Source organism: Heterodontus francisci, chromosome 13 (assembly GCF_036365525.1).
Source record: "Heterodontus francisci isolate sHetFra1 chromosome 13, sHetFra1.hap1, whole genome shotgun sequence".
Classification (NCBI taxonomy): Eukaryota; Metazoa; Chordata; class Chondrichthyes; order Heterodontiformes; family Heterodontidae; genus Heterodontus; species Heterodontus francisci.
This window is the reverse complement of record NC_090383.1, coordinates 70,774,223-70,787,738: the sequence shown is the minus strand read 5'-3', so window position 1 is coordinate 70,787,738 and position 13,516 is coordinate 70,774,223. Positions and strand designations below refer to the sequence as shown.

Below are 13,516 nucleotides of genomic sequence, written 5' to 3'. Positions count from 1 at the left end.
ACTGTTACTCCACAGACACTTAATGAGCTCCACAAGCTGATCATTGGAGGCGTGCGAGTTGCTGGCTCCCTTTGAAAATCGCATTGCATTCAAGAGGTGTCGGTAGTCAGTGACACCATCCAAGATTTCGATTTTCAATGCAGGCCCACACCTGACCACGTCCCCATGGGCGAGTGAAAATCCAGCCTCAGATAACTCCATTATCTCCTTAGCCTTGTCAAATGCATAAAATATAAATCAAAATGGTTAAATAACAAGATTAATTTGGCAGAAAGAGCAGTGTAGTATTAGTCTGTTAAGATTAAAGTTTGTGGTAGCCCACAGATTGTGGCAATATCAGCATTAACATTACTTCACACCATGAATAATGGGCGTCATTTTGACTTTACAGGACTGTGTAAAATGGTCAATATTAGTTCTGCAGCCCATTATACTTCCTGATTTTCATTTTCATTGGCTTCAATGATGATTGATCTGAAATTGCCCATTTTATATTATTGCCTAAAGTTAGTCTTTCTGCCAAAGTTGTATTCAGCTAATTTGACTTGCAGTTCAGTTCTGATGAAAGGTTATGCCTGCAATGTCTTTTTTTTCTTTTGTTTACAGATCCTGCCAGACTAGCTGAGTTTTTGTGTCTCAGATTCCCAGCATGTGTACTTTTTCTTGACTTGCAATATTATTATTTAAAGCCTAGACATTTCTAATGGTTTCCATTTGCCCCTAAAACAAGCACGGAATGAATAAACTAAGAAAAAATTAAAATTAAACATATTAGTCAAGTATTTAAAAAAAGATAAAGATATGAAAAGAAATCAGCATGTTGGAGCACCATAGAGTAAGATGCAAATTGACACCTGTAAGGTTCCACACCATTGAGTTCTCAACTGCATAATTGCAACAAAGCAACAGTTCGTGGCCAAACGTTTCACCGTGGGGTGGGAGAAAAATCAGTCAGTCTACTATTCCGAGGCTGCTGTGATGCACTTACTAGGAGCCAGTTTGCAGCAGGGTAGGTGAAGGTCGAAGTTTTCTCTTACCCCTTCACAAGCTTTTGGAGAATTAAATAAAGAGATTTTTTTAAAAACTACAAATAAAGTTACACTCTCATGAGCAAGAATTTAAAAAAAGGTCAAAAATTAAGGTAAACAGTAGAAAGAGAAAATCGAAAACCTTGCAGTACTAAGAAGCTTTGGTCATTCTATCATTACTCCCATAACCTTTATGGTCCAGAGCATCATTTAGGACCTGAGCTCCAAATCATAGAGCTGAGTCTACAGTTTCCTATAATTACACTTTCACTGTGCAAAGTCCCAAATAAAACTATCTCTTCCTGCAGATCACATATCAAGCACAATGCTCTTTTCTCCTCATAAGAACTGTGATCAGAAACTGCACCTTTAGCCGACAAACACAGCTGGTCTGTGCTCTTCACCCAGCCCCTGAATCTATTTGACAGAAATCCATATATGCAGGTTAATTTAAAGTCAAATTGTGGAGGTCAGTGGTTAGTACTGTATGTGTGTAAACTTCAGTTCTAAATAGAATGTATATTGAAAGCACTTAAAATGTGATTTATTGCAGGTAGGTACTTTTAATTTAGTGACTTCACATAAAAAGGTATATTGGGTCCTGTATCTTTCATTATTGCTGGTACTAACTTGGCATGAACACCACACATGTACAGTTGTTGTGGTTATGTGGAAATAATCTCTGCTGACAAATACTGCAGTAACACTATCTGTTTCATAAGATCAAACAGCAGTACCAAAGCATTCTTCCTTTAAAAGGGGCAGATGAAATCAGGGCAGTTTTCTCATTTGGAAGTATGTAACACCTCTCAACACCAAATTTTGACTGAATTTTCCCAGTCCATTGGAATCGGCCTGGGAGGTGGGAGGGCTGGCAATATGGCAGGGGAAGGTGTTGGGAAGGGAACCCGAAGTCTTCCTGCCGCCATGGCATATTGCCAACGGTGGGCACCTCAGCAGCTCAGCCACCCACTGGGCCCTGTAAACGCCCACCTCCTGCCCCTACGGACATTTTGCCCATTTTGGGAGGGCCCACTGCTGCCTGGGGAGACCACTAGATAAACCCTGGCAGTCTCTCAGTGGGTTCCCGGGGGGACCTTCCTTGATGACGCTCCATAGCCAATGGAGGAGCCCCTCAGCTGCAATGGCCGCTCCCAAGGCAACACATCGCTGATGCATCATGACCGCCCACCACCAATCACTGGGGACTGCCTGCCTGGCCTTGGCTTCCTCACAAAAATCTACCTGTGCTTCAAGTGCGCCTCGCCATTGAGGCATCCTCTCCCTTGTGTTGCAAACAGTGGCAATGCTGAGGCTGCTGAGCTGCCGGCACTCTGATTGGGCCGGCAGCTCTAGCGGGTGGCCTGCTGTCATGCTCAATTGGATGGTGGCCCTGGAGGCGACCTGTTAATTAGCCGCTACCAGCAACATGCTGCCTCATGGTCCCGCCACCTGCCAGTATAGAGTCAGCTTCCTCTACTCGGCCCCAGCAGTGGGACTTCAGTCTCCGCCGAGAAATTCAGCCCAATATCTCTGGATCAGCAAAAACGAGGTACAATGAGACCAACAGACAATGCAACAAAAGTGGTCAGGTCATTAAAGAGCAGCTTTCTCATCATCTGAATAATGTTGTAAATCACTGTTCGGCATGAATAATCTTAATTAAGACACACACAAAAACAGCTTTACACTATAATGAGTTTTGCGGCATTCCTTTTAGGCTTTGAGTTGACATTAACCAGAAATAAGGCAACTGGCAAGCTGTGGTGGCAAATTCACACTGGTGTTACACAGCAGGTCTGCAACTCCCCATTACTCCAGCCAGCTGTTTTCTGACTGGGGAATTGGAAAGGTCAATCTGATATCGGGGGTGTTTGCCATCCCATTGAGGACAGGGTAGCACTGAATGGTTTCCTCAAATCAAGAACTATTGGTAAGCAAAGCAATTAGCTCCACTACTATCACCACAACTACCAACACCCAAAGTATGGCACACCAGCATTAAGAATAGCACGCAAGGCTATTCGGGTCAGTGCCCTTGCCACTGAACTCCCCTCCAACACTGGTGCACTGTAGCTGCAAGATGCGCCGTAACAACATACCAATATTACCTTGCTTCCCTGTGATCTCCACTACCAAGGGCAACAAGAGCAGCAATGCTATGGGAACTCCATCACTTCTAAGTTACACATCATTCTGACTTGGACATACATTACCATATCTTTAACATGACTGAGTCAATTTCCTGGCATTTCCTACCTAACATAATTGCGGAGCACCATCATCGCAAAGACAGCAGCGGCTCAAGGAGCAGGCTCACCACTATCTTACAGGGCAGGTAGTGATGGGCAACACATGGAGCCTGCCAGTTTCATCCAAATCACAAAAACAACTGTCAGCTGCTAGACATTGGGATATATTCATTTTTTATTACCATCAGAAGCTAAAAAAAAACCTAATTTGAAAGGCAGTGGATTTTCCATTGGTACACTGAATCAAAAACTCTAATTTGACCTCCAATAGATCTAAGAACTAGAGGGGTTCAGGCTGAACCACTGGTACTAAAGCATAAATAGCTTCTTTTAACCAGAAAGTCACCAAGGGCGGAACTTTCACCACGATATGGGGTCTGGATCAGAGGCAGGTGCAGGCATGTAATTTTCCATGGCTGGCCTGCGTGCTGGTTTACTGGAACCATCCTGCCCTGAGCCATTTTGGGGAAGGCTGGGTCAGGGCTAGAATGGCTACCCGCCCACGAGCAGCAGGTAGCTAATTGAGGTAATTAAAAGGCCAATTAAGGCCATGGATCAGAGGCCAACTGTAATTTTCCAGTCGGCCTGCGGGATCCCTCGGCTTCGGCAGCATGACAGCACTGCAGCTGCCTTGAGGCAGCCTCCCAGACGCAGACTGGGGAAGGGATCCAACGCCCCAGGAAGACTCTGAGGCCAACCCCTCCTTGCCCATCTGGTGATAGCATGCCCTCTGGAGATGTTTCCCCTCCACAATGGTGGCTGAACAGCTGTGGCCATTTTTTATTTCAGTTTTTTTTACGTTTCTGAGAATGTGCAAGATGGAAGCTCCCTCTTTCTCCCTTACCTGCAGCGGCAGGCTGCAGCACCTTCTGTGCTGAAGGGCCTCCTATCGGCTCTCGATCCTTAATTGGCTGGCAGCAAGCCCTCTGGCCACTAATTGACCAGTCAAGGAAATCTCTTCCGGGTGACTGCTCCTGACACAGTGTGGGGTCGTGAACTGCATTTGACCCTGACATCGGGGTCCCGACCCAAAACACAAAATCCTGTCCCAGTTTCCTGAGGCCTTTCCCCAGAAAGGCAGTAAAAGAGATCCTCTGACTGGGAGAAGCAAACTGGGCTTCAAAATACTTCATCGAAGTAGCCTCAACAGCAATAGCTATGATTAATTTAAAGCAAGGGTTATTTAGCTATGTAAGTCCCAATTAAGGGGGTGCAAGAAGTGAGAGACCTGGGTTGTTTGTGCATAAATCTCTGAACGTGGTAGGACAAATTAACAAAGTAGTTAATGCAGCATATGGCATCCTGGGTTTTATAAATAGAGACATCAGGCTGGATTGTTGTTCTAGGGTCGGGGCCCCATCGTCGAGTGAATTTCCTGGTCCCGACCCCATGTCACATCAGTGTCCGATGCAATCTTTGACCAGCTGGCCAATTAGAGGTGAGCGTGTGTGCTTGCTGTCCAATTGAGAATGGTGGGTGGGCTCCCAAGGCTGGAGGGCCAATCGGAGGAGCTCCAGCAATGTCAAATCGGCCGACCCACCATCTGACGTGGGCGCTGCCAATGCAGGTGAGAGAGAGGGTGTCTCATGATGGAGACGCCCTCTGAAGAGAGTTTTAACATTTTCACCATTAAAAAGGCCACAGCTGCCAGGCCATCATTGTGGAGGGGCAGCTCCTCCACTGGACAGCTTGTGGCCACAGCTGTGGCCCGATGATTATGGCAGGTGCAAAGGGGGGGGCGTTCCAGAGCTGGATGGAGCACTGGCCACCCACACCCACCTCCCATCCCTCCAGGTCTGTCGCAGGAAGGTCACCACCTTCCCTTCGTTGTGTTTTCCTTATTTGGGGGGCCCGCAAGCTGACTGGAAAATTCCAGTTTATTTCTGCTCAGTGGCCTTAATGGGCCATTTATTTTGCCTAATACCTGCCACTTGTGGGTGGGTAGCCGTCAACCTCCCTCCCACCGCTGCTCCCAGAGTGAAAATGTCCCAGCGGCTGGCCCACGGCAGGAAACCGGCATGCTGGGTAGTGTTGGGAAATTGTGGGTCCATTTGCCCCTGGTCCTGTCTCCGTGTTGATTTAAAAATTCGGCCCATTGATTACAAAAACTAGAAAGTTATGCTAAACCTATATAAAGCACGAGTTCAGCTCCAGATGGAATGTTATTCCAATTCTGGTCACCAACTTTAGGAAGGACTTGAAGCTTTTGAAGAGGATGTGGAAGAATGGATCCTGAGATAAAGAATTAGAGTCATGTGGGCTGACTGAAGAAGCTAGGATTGTTCGCCTTAGAACAGAAAAGGTTACGAGGACATTTGATAGAGGTGTTTAAATCATGAAATTTTTAGATAGAATAAATAAAGAGAAAGGACTGAATTTTCCTGCAGGCTTGGAGATGGGCGTCTGGGAAAATAGAGGGGAGCCGTGTTGGGATGGCTCTCTGACACGTTTCTGCCACTGGGAAACTTTCCCGGAGCAAGCGGAGACTCGGATTGGCTGCCTGTACCACTACGGCAGACAGCCAATTTACATGGTTAAGTCCTCAATTAGGGGCGTCTTTGCGAGGTCACCGGCATTTTTCCACGATGGAGTGGCTCTCCACCATGTGCAGAGGCTACCAGCTCAATGGAGGTGGTCTCCCTGCAGCAGTCGGCGGATGGGGGGCCATTGGAGCTGGAGACGCCATTCAATGGGGAAGGCACTGCACTAATAAGTGGCTGCAACCTAGACAATGGTTAATCCTGAGATAAAGAATTACAGTCATCTGGACAGACTGAAGAAGCTGGTGTTGTTCTGCTTAGAACAGAAAAGGTTAAGTGGACATCTGATAGAGGTGTTTAAATCATGAAGGTTTTAGATAGAATAAATAAAGAGACTAAACTAACTAATACCCGAAATGGGCAGGTTGTCTTATGAGGAAAGGTTAGATAGGCTAGGCTTGTATCTGCTAGAGTTTTGAAGAGTAAGACGCGACTTGATTGAAACATATGAGATTCTGGAGGGTCTTGACGGGGTGGATGTGGAAAGGATATTTCCTCTTGTGGGAGAATCTATAACTTGGGGTCACTTTTTAAAAATAAGCGGTTGCCCATTTAAGACAGAGATGAGGAGAATTTTTTTCTCTCAGAAGATCATGAGTCTTTTGAACTCTCTTCCTCATAATGCGGTGGAAATTGAGTCTTTGAACATTTTTAAGGCAGAGGAGCTGAAAAGTTATTGGGGGTAGGCAGGAATGTGGAGTTGAGGTTACAATCAGATCAGCCATGATCTTGCTGAATGGTGGAGCAGGCTCGAGGGGCCGAGTGGCCTACTCCTGCTCCTAATTCGTATGTTCGTATATTCACTGCCCATTACTGTGGGGGGGCTTTCCCCGTCCTGTCCATTAACCCTATCCCTCTTGGCCCTTCTTACATCACCCATTTGAGGCTGACAACCCTCACACCTGGATTTTGTTGTCCCACTGCCTTGAGTGGCAGCGGGTGCAGTAAATGGCAGCCGTCCTACATTGGACCCACGCCGCAGTGCCACGTGATTCTGCGATGGGTGGCCACTTAACACACTGACAGCAGACACCACAGCAACCACACCCCCCCCCCCACTCAATCACGTGGTGGGGGCAGCATTGGCGACGCTGTGAATGGTGTCACTTGATGCGGGATCAGGTGCTGGCACCATTTTTAAAAGGCTGCTAGCCCTGCAAACAAAATGCAGAGTTGACCCTTTCCCCTGCCATCTAGACACAAAATGCAGAGTTGACCCTTTCCCCTCCTACGTGGCACCAGCTTGTCGTGGAGGAGAAAGTGAAGGCACGTGAGTGTCACACGTCAAGCTCACGATCAGGAACGGATGGGAAGATCATGGCAGGTGACATTAAAATTTATGCAAAGAGGTATTTTAAATATTTGAACGAGGATCCCATCGCAGAGCAGCGGAGGTTCCGCCAAGGAGCTTCCCTGCCCCCAGGAAGATCGGGCCTGGCAATACCAGCGTCAGGTTCCATGGCGGCCACTGCCATTCTGATTCTCCACGGAACTCAACATCGGGAGGACAACAAGATCCAGCCCCTGATTCTGGGGCTGCTGAGGCTCTAGAGCCACCGGCCCTCTGACTGGGCCAACAGCATCGGGAGCCTGCCCGCCATCCTTAATAGGTCCATGAGTGAGCACAGAGGCAGAGGAGGGGATTAGGAGGCTGCCTCTAGGAATTTGCTGTGCCAGTCTAGCTCCCATTTGGTCCCGACATTGGGGTCCCAAAGCCTGCGGGAAAATCCTGCCCAAACTGTTTCCAATGGCTGAAAGGTCAATAATGAGAGGGCACAGATGTAAGGTGATTGACAAAAGAACCAGAGGTGACATGAAGAAAAATATTTTTATGTAACAAATGATTAGGATTTGGAATGCACTGCCTGAAAGGCTGGTGGAAACAGAGTAAACACTAGCTTTCAAAAGGGAATTGGATAAATACTGGAAGCAGAAAATGTTGCAGGACTGTAAAAACACAGCCAGGGTGCGGGACTAACGGGACTGCTCTTCGAAAGAGCCAGGGCAAACTCAGTGGGCCAAATAGTCTCCTTCTGTGCTGTACTATTGTATGATTTTATAACTCAACTTGATGTTGATGCTGCTGCAAGTTCTTTCAAAATCCTTTGTCTATTGTAATTTTCTTGATAGATTTTAGATCACAAAGGGAGCAAGGTGTCTTTGTTTCACAGAATAAATGCTAGGTCTTCTTGGATTGTTCGTGACAGAAGCCCTATCAATCTCATGATCATTACTAATTCCCACAAGAATATTCTTGTGTCCTAGGATGATTATTAAACCTTTTTTCTCTACATTTCACTACCATCCAAGTCTTAGAAATCAGTTTTTCTCCTTTTCAGCACCTTTCTGTTCCCTTTGCTCGTCATCCATATTTCTCCCCCCCCTTTTGCTTCATCACTATTCAACATATTGTTAAGAGAGCTGCTCCAATTGAGAAAGCTGTAGCTTTGGGAGGCAAGCCATCAGTAGGTGAAAACCCTGGCATAACTGCAGGTGGCTGCCCATAACTGTAGTTTTTTTTTTAAATTTCCAAAATATACTTTATTCATAAAAATCTGTAAAAATTACATTCCCAAACAGTTTAAAACAGCATCAAGTCAAAAAATACAAACAGTGCAAAGGTGATCAGTTTCCTTCTATACAATTATGAGTTGCCTCACAACCCTTCCATTTCACATTTGTCCTGCCAGATACATTTTTACATTATACAGGAGACAGAAATTTTCCCGATACAGTTCGAGGGGTTTCCCATGGATCCAGCCCCTCAGTTCAGCTTGGTGGGGGGACCTTACACTGTGGTCTTTCCCCATTGAGCCTTTGCTGTGGCTGCCCCAAGCTTTAGTGCGTCCCTCAGCACGTAGTCCTGGACCTTGGAATGTGCCAGTCTGCTACATTCGGTGGTGGACAACTCTTTGCGCTGGAAGACCAGCAAGTTTCGGGCCGACCAAAGGGCGTCCTTCACCGAATTGATAGTCCTCCAGCAGCAGTTGATGTTTGTCTCGGTGTGCGTCCCTGGGAACAGCCCGTAGAGCACAGACGCTGGTGTTACAGAGCTGCTTGGGATGAACCTCGACAAAAACCACTGCATCTCTTTCCACACCTGCTTTGCGAAGGCACATTCCAGGAGGAGGTGGGCAACCGTCTCTTCCCCACCACAGCCACCGCGGGGGCATTGTGCGGAGGGGGTGAGACTTCGGGTGTGCATGAAGGATCTGACAGGGAGGGCCCTTCTTACCACCAGCCAAGCTACGTCTTGGTGCTTGTTTGAAAGTTCTGGTGATGAGGCATTCCGCCAAATGACTTTGACGGTCTGCTCAGGGAACCATCCGACAGGATCCACCGTCTCCTTTTCCCGTAGGGCCTTGAGGACATTCCGTGCAGACCACTGCCTGATTGACCGGTGGTCAAAGGTGTTTTCCCACAGAAACTGCACCCGAAGGATGGGTGGTACGGCACGGCCCAACTGCATGGAGCTTTCTGTGGCAATGTGACCAGGCCCATCCTTCGCAACACCGGGGACAGATAGAACCTCAGCACGTAGTGACACTTGGAGTTTGCGTACTGGAGGTCTATACACAGCTTGATGCAGCCGCACATGAAGGTGGTCATCAGGATGAGGGCCACGTTGGGTACAATTTTCCCGCCCTTGTCCAGAGATTTGAACATCGTGTCCCTCCGGACCCGGTCCATTTTAGATCCCCAGATGAAGCGGAAAATGGCTCGGGTGACTGCCACAGCGTAGGAGTGGGGTATGGGCCAGACCTGCGCCATGTACAGCAACAACGTGAGCGTCTCGCACCTGATGACCAGGTTCTTACCCACAATGGAGAGAGATCGCTGCCCCCACATGCTCAACTTTTCTCGTACCTTGGCTACTCGCTCCTCCCAGGTTTTGGTGCACGCCCCGGCCCTTCCGAACCATATCCCCAGCACCTTCAGGTAATCTGACTTGACGGTGAAGGGGACAAAGGATCGGTCAGCCCAGTTCCCAAAGAACATGGCCTCGCTCTTGCCGTGGTTAACATTGGCTCCCGAGGCCAGTTCGAACTGGTCACAGATGCTCATCAGTCTGCGCACGGACAGCGGATCCGAGCAGAAGATGGCGACGTCATCCATGTACAGGGAGGTTTTAACCTGAGTGCCTCCGCTGCCTGGGATTGTCACCCCTCTTATGCTCGCATCCTTTCTAATAGACTCAGCAAAGGGTTCAATACAGCAAACAAACAAGACAGGGGAGAGAGGACAGCCCTGTCTGACTCCAGATTTGATCGGGAAACTTTCAGATTCCCACCCATTGATTGAGACTGTGCTACTGAAGTTTGTGTAGAGCAGTTGGATCCAATTGCAGATTCCCTCCCCAAACCCCATTTTGGAAAGCACGTGCATCATGTAGGTGTGCGATATCCTGTCAAAAGCCTTCTCCTGGTCCAGGCTGATGAGGCAGGTGCCCACCCTCCTGTCCCGTACGTAGGTGATCGTATCCCTGAGTAGCGCGAGGCTATCGGAGATCTTCCTGCCGGGTACAGTACAGGTCTGATCGGGGTGGATCACAAACTCCACAGCAGACTTGACTCGACTGGCTATGACTTTGGACAGAATCTTGTAGTCAACATTAAGCAGTGAGATGGGCCGCCAATTTCTGATTTCTGCCCTCTCCCCCTTCCGCTTGTAAATGAGGGTGATGACGCCTTTCCTCATGGATTCTAACATGCTGCCGGCCAGGAGCATACTCTCGTATACTTCCAGCAGGTCCGGGCCGACGCAGTCCCACAGGGCCGAGTACAACTCGACGGGTGAGCCGTCGTTTCCGGGGGTTTTACTCATCTCGAAGGACTCGACGGCCTTTATCAGCTCATCCAGAGTTAGCGGCTTGTCCAGTCTCTCCCTCCTGTTGTCATCTAAGACCTCTGTGATAGATGACAGGAAGGACTGGGAGGCTCTGCTGTCTGTGGGCTTCGCGTCATACAGCCCAGCATAAAAGGATTTGCTGATCCTTGGTATGTCGGACTGCGAAGACGTTACCGAGCCATCTTCTTCCTTCAGGCTGCTGATAACAGAGCTCTCTCTGTGTACCTTTTGGAAGAAGTAACGCGAGCACGTCTCATCCTGCTCGATGGAGCGGACTCTGGACCGGAAGATGATCTTGGAGGCCTCCTTGGCAAAGAGCGAGGCCTGCTGGCTCTTCACCTTTTGGAGGTCCTCCTTGATCTCGACCCCCATTGACTGCAACCGGAGCAGATTTTGCATACTTTTCTGGAGTCGGGACATTTCCCTCTGTCTCTCTCTCGCCCTCTGAACACCTTTGTGGATGAAGAACCTCTTGATGTTCTCCTTAATCGCTTCCCACCAGTGAACTGGAGACTCAAAGAGGGGTTTCACGGTCCTCCAACCTTTGTAATCCCTTTTGAGTTCCTCAACGTTCTCTGGGGTCAGCAGTGTAGCATTGAGCTTCCACGTCCCTCTGCCAACCCGTTGGTCGTCCTGTAAGTGACAGTCGGACAGTAAGAGGCAGTGGTCGGAGAAGAACACCGGCTTGACGTCGGTGGATCCGACCGTGACGGGACGGGACACAAACAGGAAGTCAATCCTGGAACGGGCAGACCCATCCGATCTTGCAGACCCGTCTGCAGGTTTGCTGAAGACGTCATGCAGTTTGGCATGTTTAACTGTTTCTATTAGGAATCTGGACATAGCGTCCAGTTTGCTGTCGTCACTGCCGGATCGTCCAGCCACATCGATGATGCAGTTGAAGTCACCGCCTAGGATGACCGGCCTGGACGTCGCCAGCAGCAGTGGGAGCTGCTGGAAGACGGTCAGCCGCTCGCTGCGTTGTACCGGGGCGTACACGTTGATGAACCGGAGCGGAGCGTTGTTGTACATTACGTCTGCTATGAGGAGGCGACCGCCCACCACCTCCTTAACTTCGGAGATGGTGAAGTTACCTCTCCGCAGCAGAATATCCAGGCCGGAGGAACGGCAATCATTACCCCCCGACCAGATCAATGGCCCGTGGGACCACCATCGCGACCACTGCCTGTAGGTGCTGAGGTGTGGTATTCCACGCTCCTGCAGAAACAGTCGGTCGGCTTTGACCTTGGCGAGGTAGTCCAAGGTTGAAACACATCGCGTAGTCGATTTAATGCTACGCACATTAATGGAAGCAATCTTTACACCCATTTTTTTAAAGTTAGTTGTTGCTTCCCATACCATTTGTCCTTGCTAGTCCCAGTCCTTCGGGATGTTCCTGCATACCCATCGTGTGAGCAAGCTGTTTCACAATAGTTGGGCTCAGAAACCCCTCCTGGTTTTTCATGCAGGGGTTGTTCCGCTGGGGTGACATCGGGGGGGTCTTGTCGGCAGCAAAGATTGGGTTATCCTCTGCTGCTTCCATCTGTTCCTCCTCGAAAACATCACTGCTTCCGGCTTCCCGGAGCTGAGGTGCGCCAGACGTGTCTTTGCTCTCGGTGTCCCGGAGCTGGGATGCGCTGGCCATGTCGTTATGTGTGGGGCATTGGGGTTGGGGCACGCCGGGCCCATCACAGCTTCCAGTGCCCGGGGGCTGGGATGCTTTATCTTCCATCTCCTTGGAGTTCTGCCGCGTTTTTTGAAGGGGCTGTCGTTCCAGCATTCCCCCGTCCAGTGAAGAGGAGCTGTTGCAGTCTGATTCAGAAGGTAGCCTCCTCTTGCCACTGGTTTGGGTGGTGGCCTGTTCCACTTTTGGATGTTTTTTCTTTGTGGTTTTCCTCTGGACCACTTGCCACTGACCTGTTTGTCCATCTGCTGCCTCCTCCTCCATTGATTCTGTCTGTGGAGGAGGGGTTTCCGAGCACAGGGTAGGTGCTGGGTCGCTGGTTTCAGCTGCCTCCCCTTGCTTCTCCTTCTCAGGTTGAAGTTCCTCACTGCGGAGAAGGTTGCTGGTCTCCTTTCGAACGCTGGACGCCTTCGTCGAACCTTCTCCCGACCTTTCCTTGGACCTTGCCGCCTGAGCATAACTGAGGCAGCGTTTGGGGTAGGTTTTGTAGAGATGGCCTGCCGCACCGCACAAGTTGCAACACTTAGTATGCTTACAGTCCTTGGTCTGATGGCCTTCCTCCTTGCAGTTCTTTCAAACAACTGTGCTGCAGTTGGCCGCCACGTGACCAGACTTGCCACAGGTGCGGCAAACTCTGGGCTGCCCAGCGGAGACCAAGAAGCCTCGACTTCCCCCGATAGCGAAGCTGGAGGGAGGGTGGATGATGGCTCCACTGGGATCGACCTTCAAGGTCACCTTGACCTGCCGCTTGCTGGTCCAAATCCCAATGGGGTCCTTGACATCAGTACTGCTGCCGGCCACCTCGACGTACCTGGCGAGAAAGGTGAGTACATCCACCACCGGAACACGGGGGTTGTAGAGGTGAATCGTCACCACCCGGTCCCGTTGTGACGGAAGCGTGAAGAGCGGCTCCGCTGTGAGGATCGACAGTGGCGCCCGGTCCCCTTTCTCCTTGAACGCCTTCAGGAACTTGATGCATCCCGCCACGTTCCGGAACGTCACGTCGGTATCCACTGCTGGGGAAATCCTGCAGGCAGAAGACGTCCGTCGCTTGACATCCGCAGCAATCGAAGAGAATTTTCTTGATGAAGAAGGTGCGATCGACCGGTGAATCTCCTTCCTTGTCCTTCACGACCACCCGAACAGTGTTGCGCACTCCCTGGC

At 49.5% G+C, this 13,516-nt stretch overlaps 1 protein-coding gene across 13 annotated transcripts in view; it reads right to left on the bottom strand.

Moving 5' to 3' along the window:
• The window catches only part of nrxn1a (neurexin 1a), a 2,153,831-nt gene that overhangs the window by 657,406 nt on the left and 1,482,909 nt on the right, over positions 1–13,516 (bottom strand). The window lies entirely within an intron of this gene.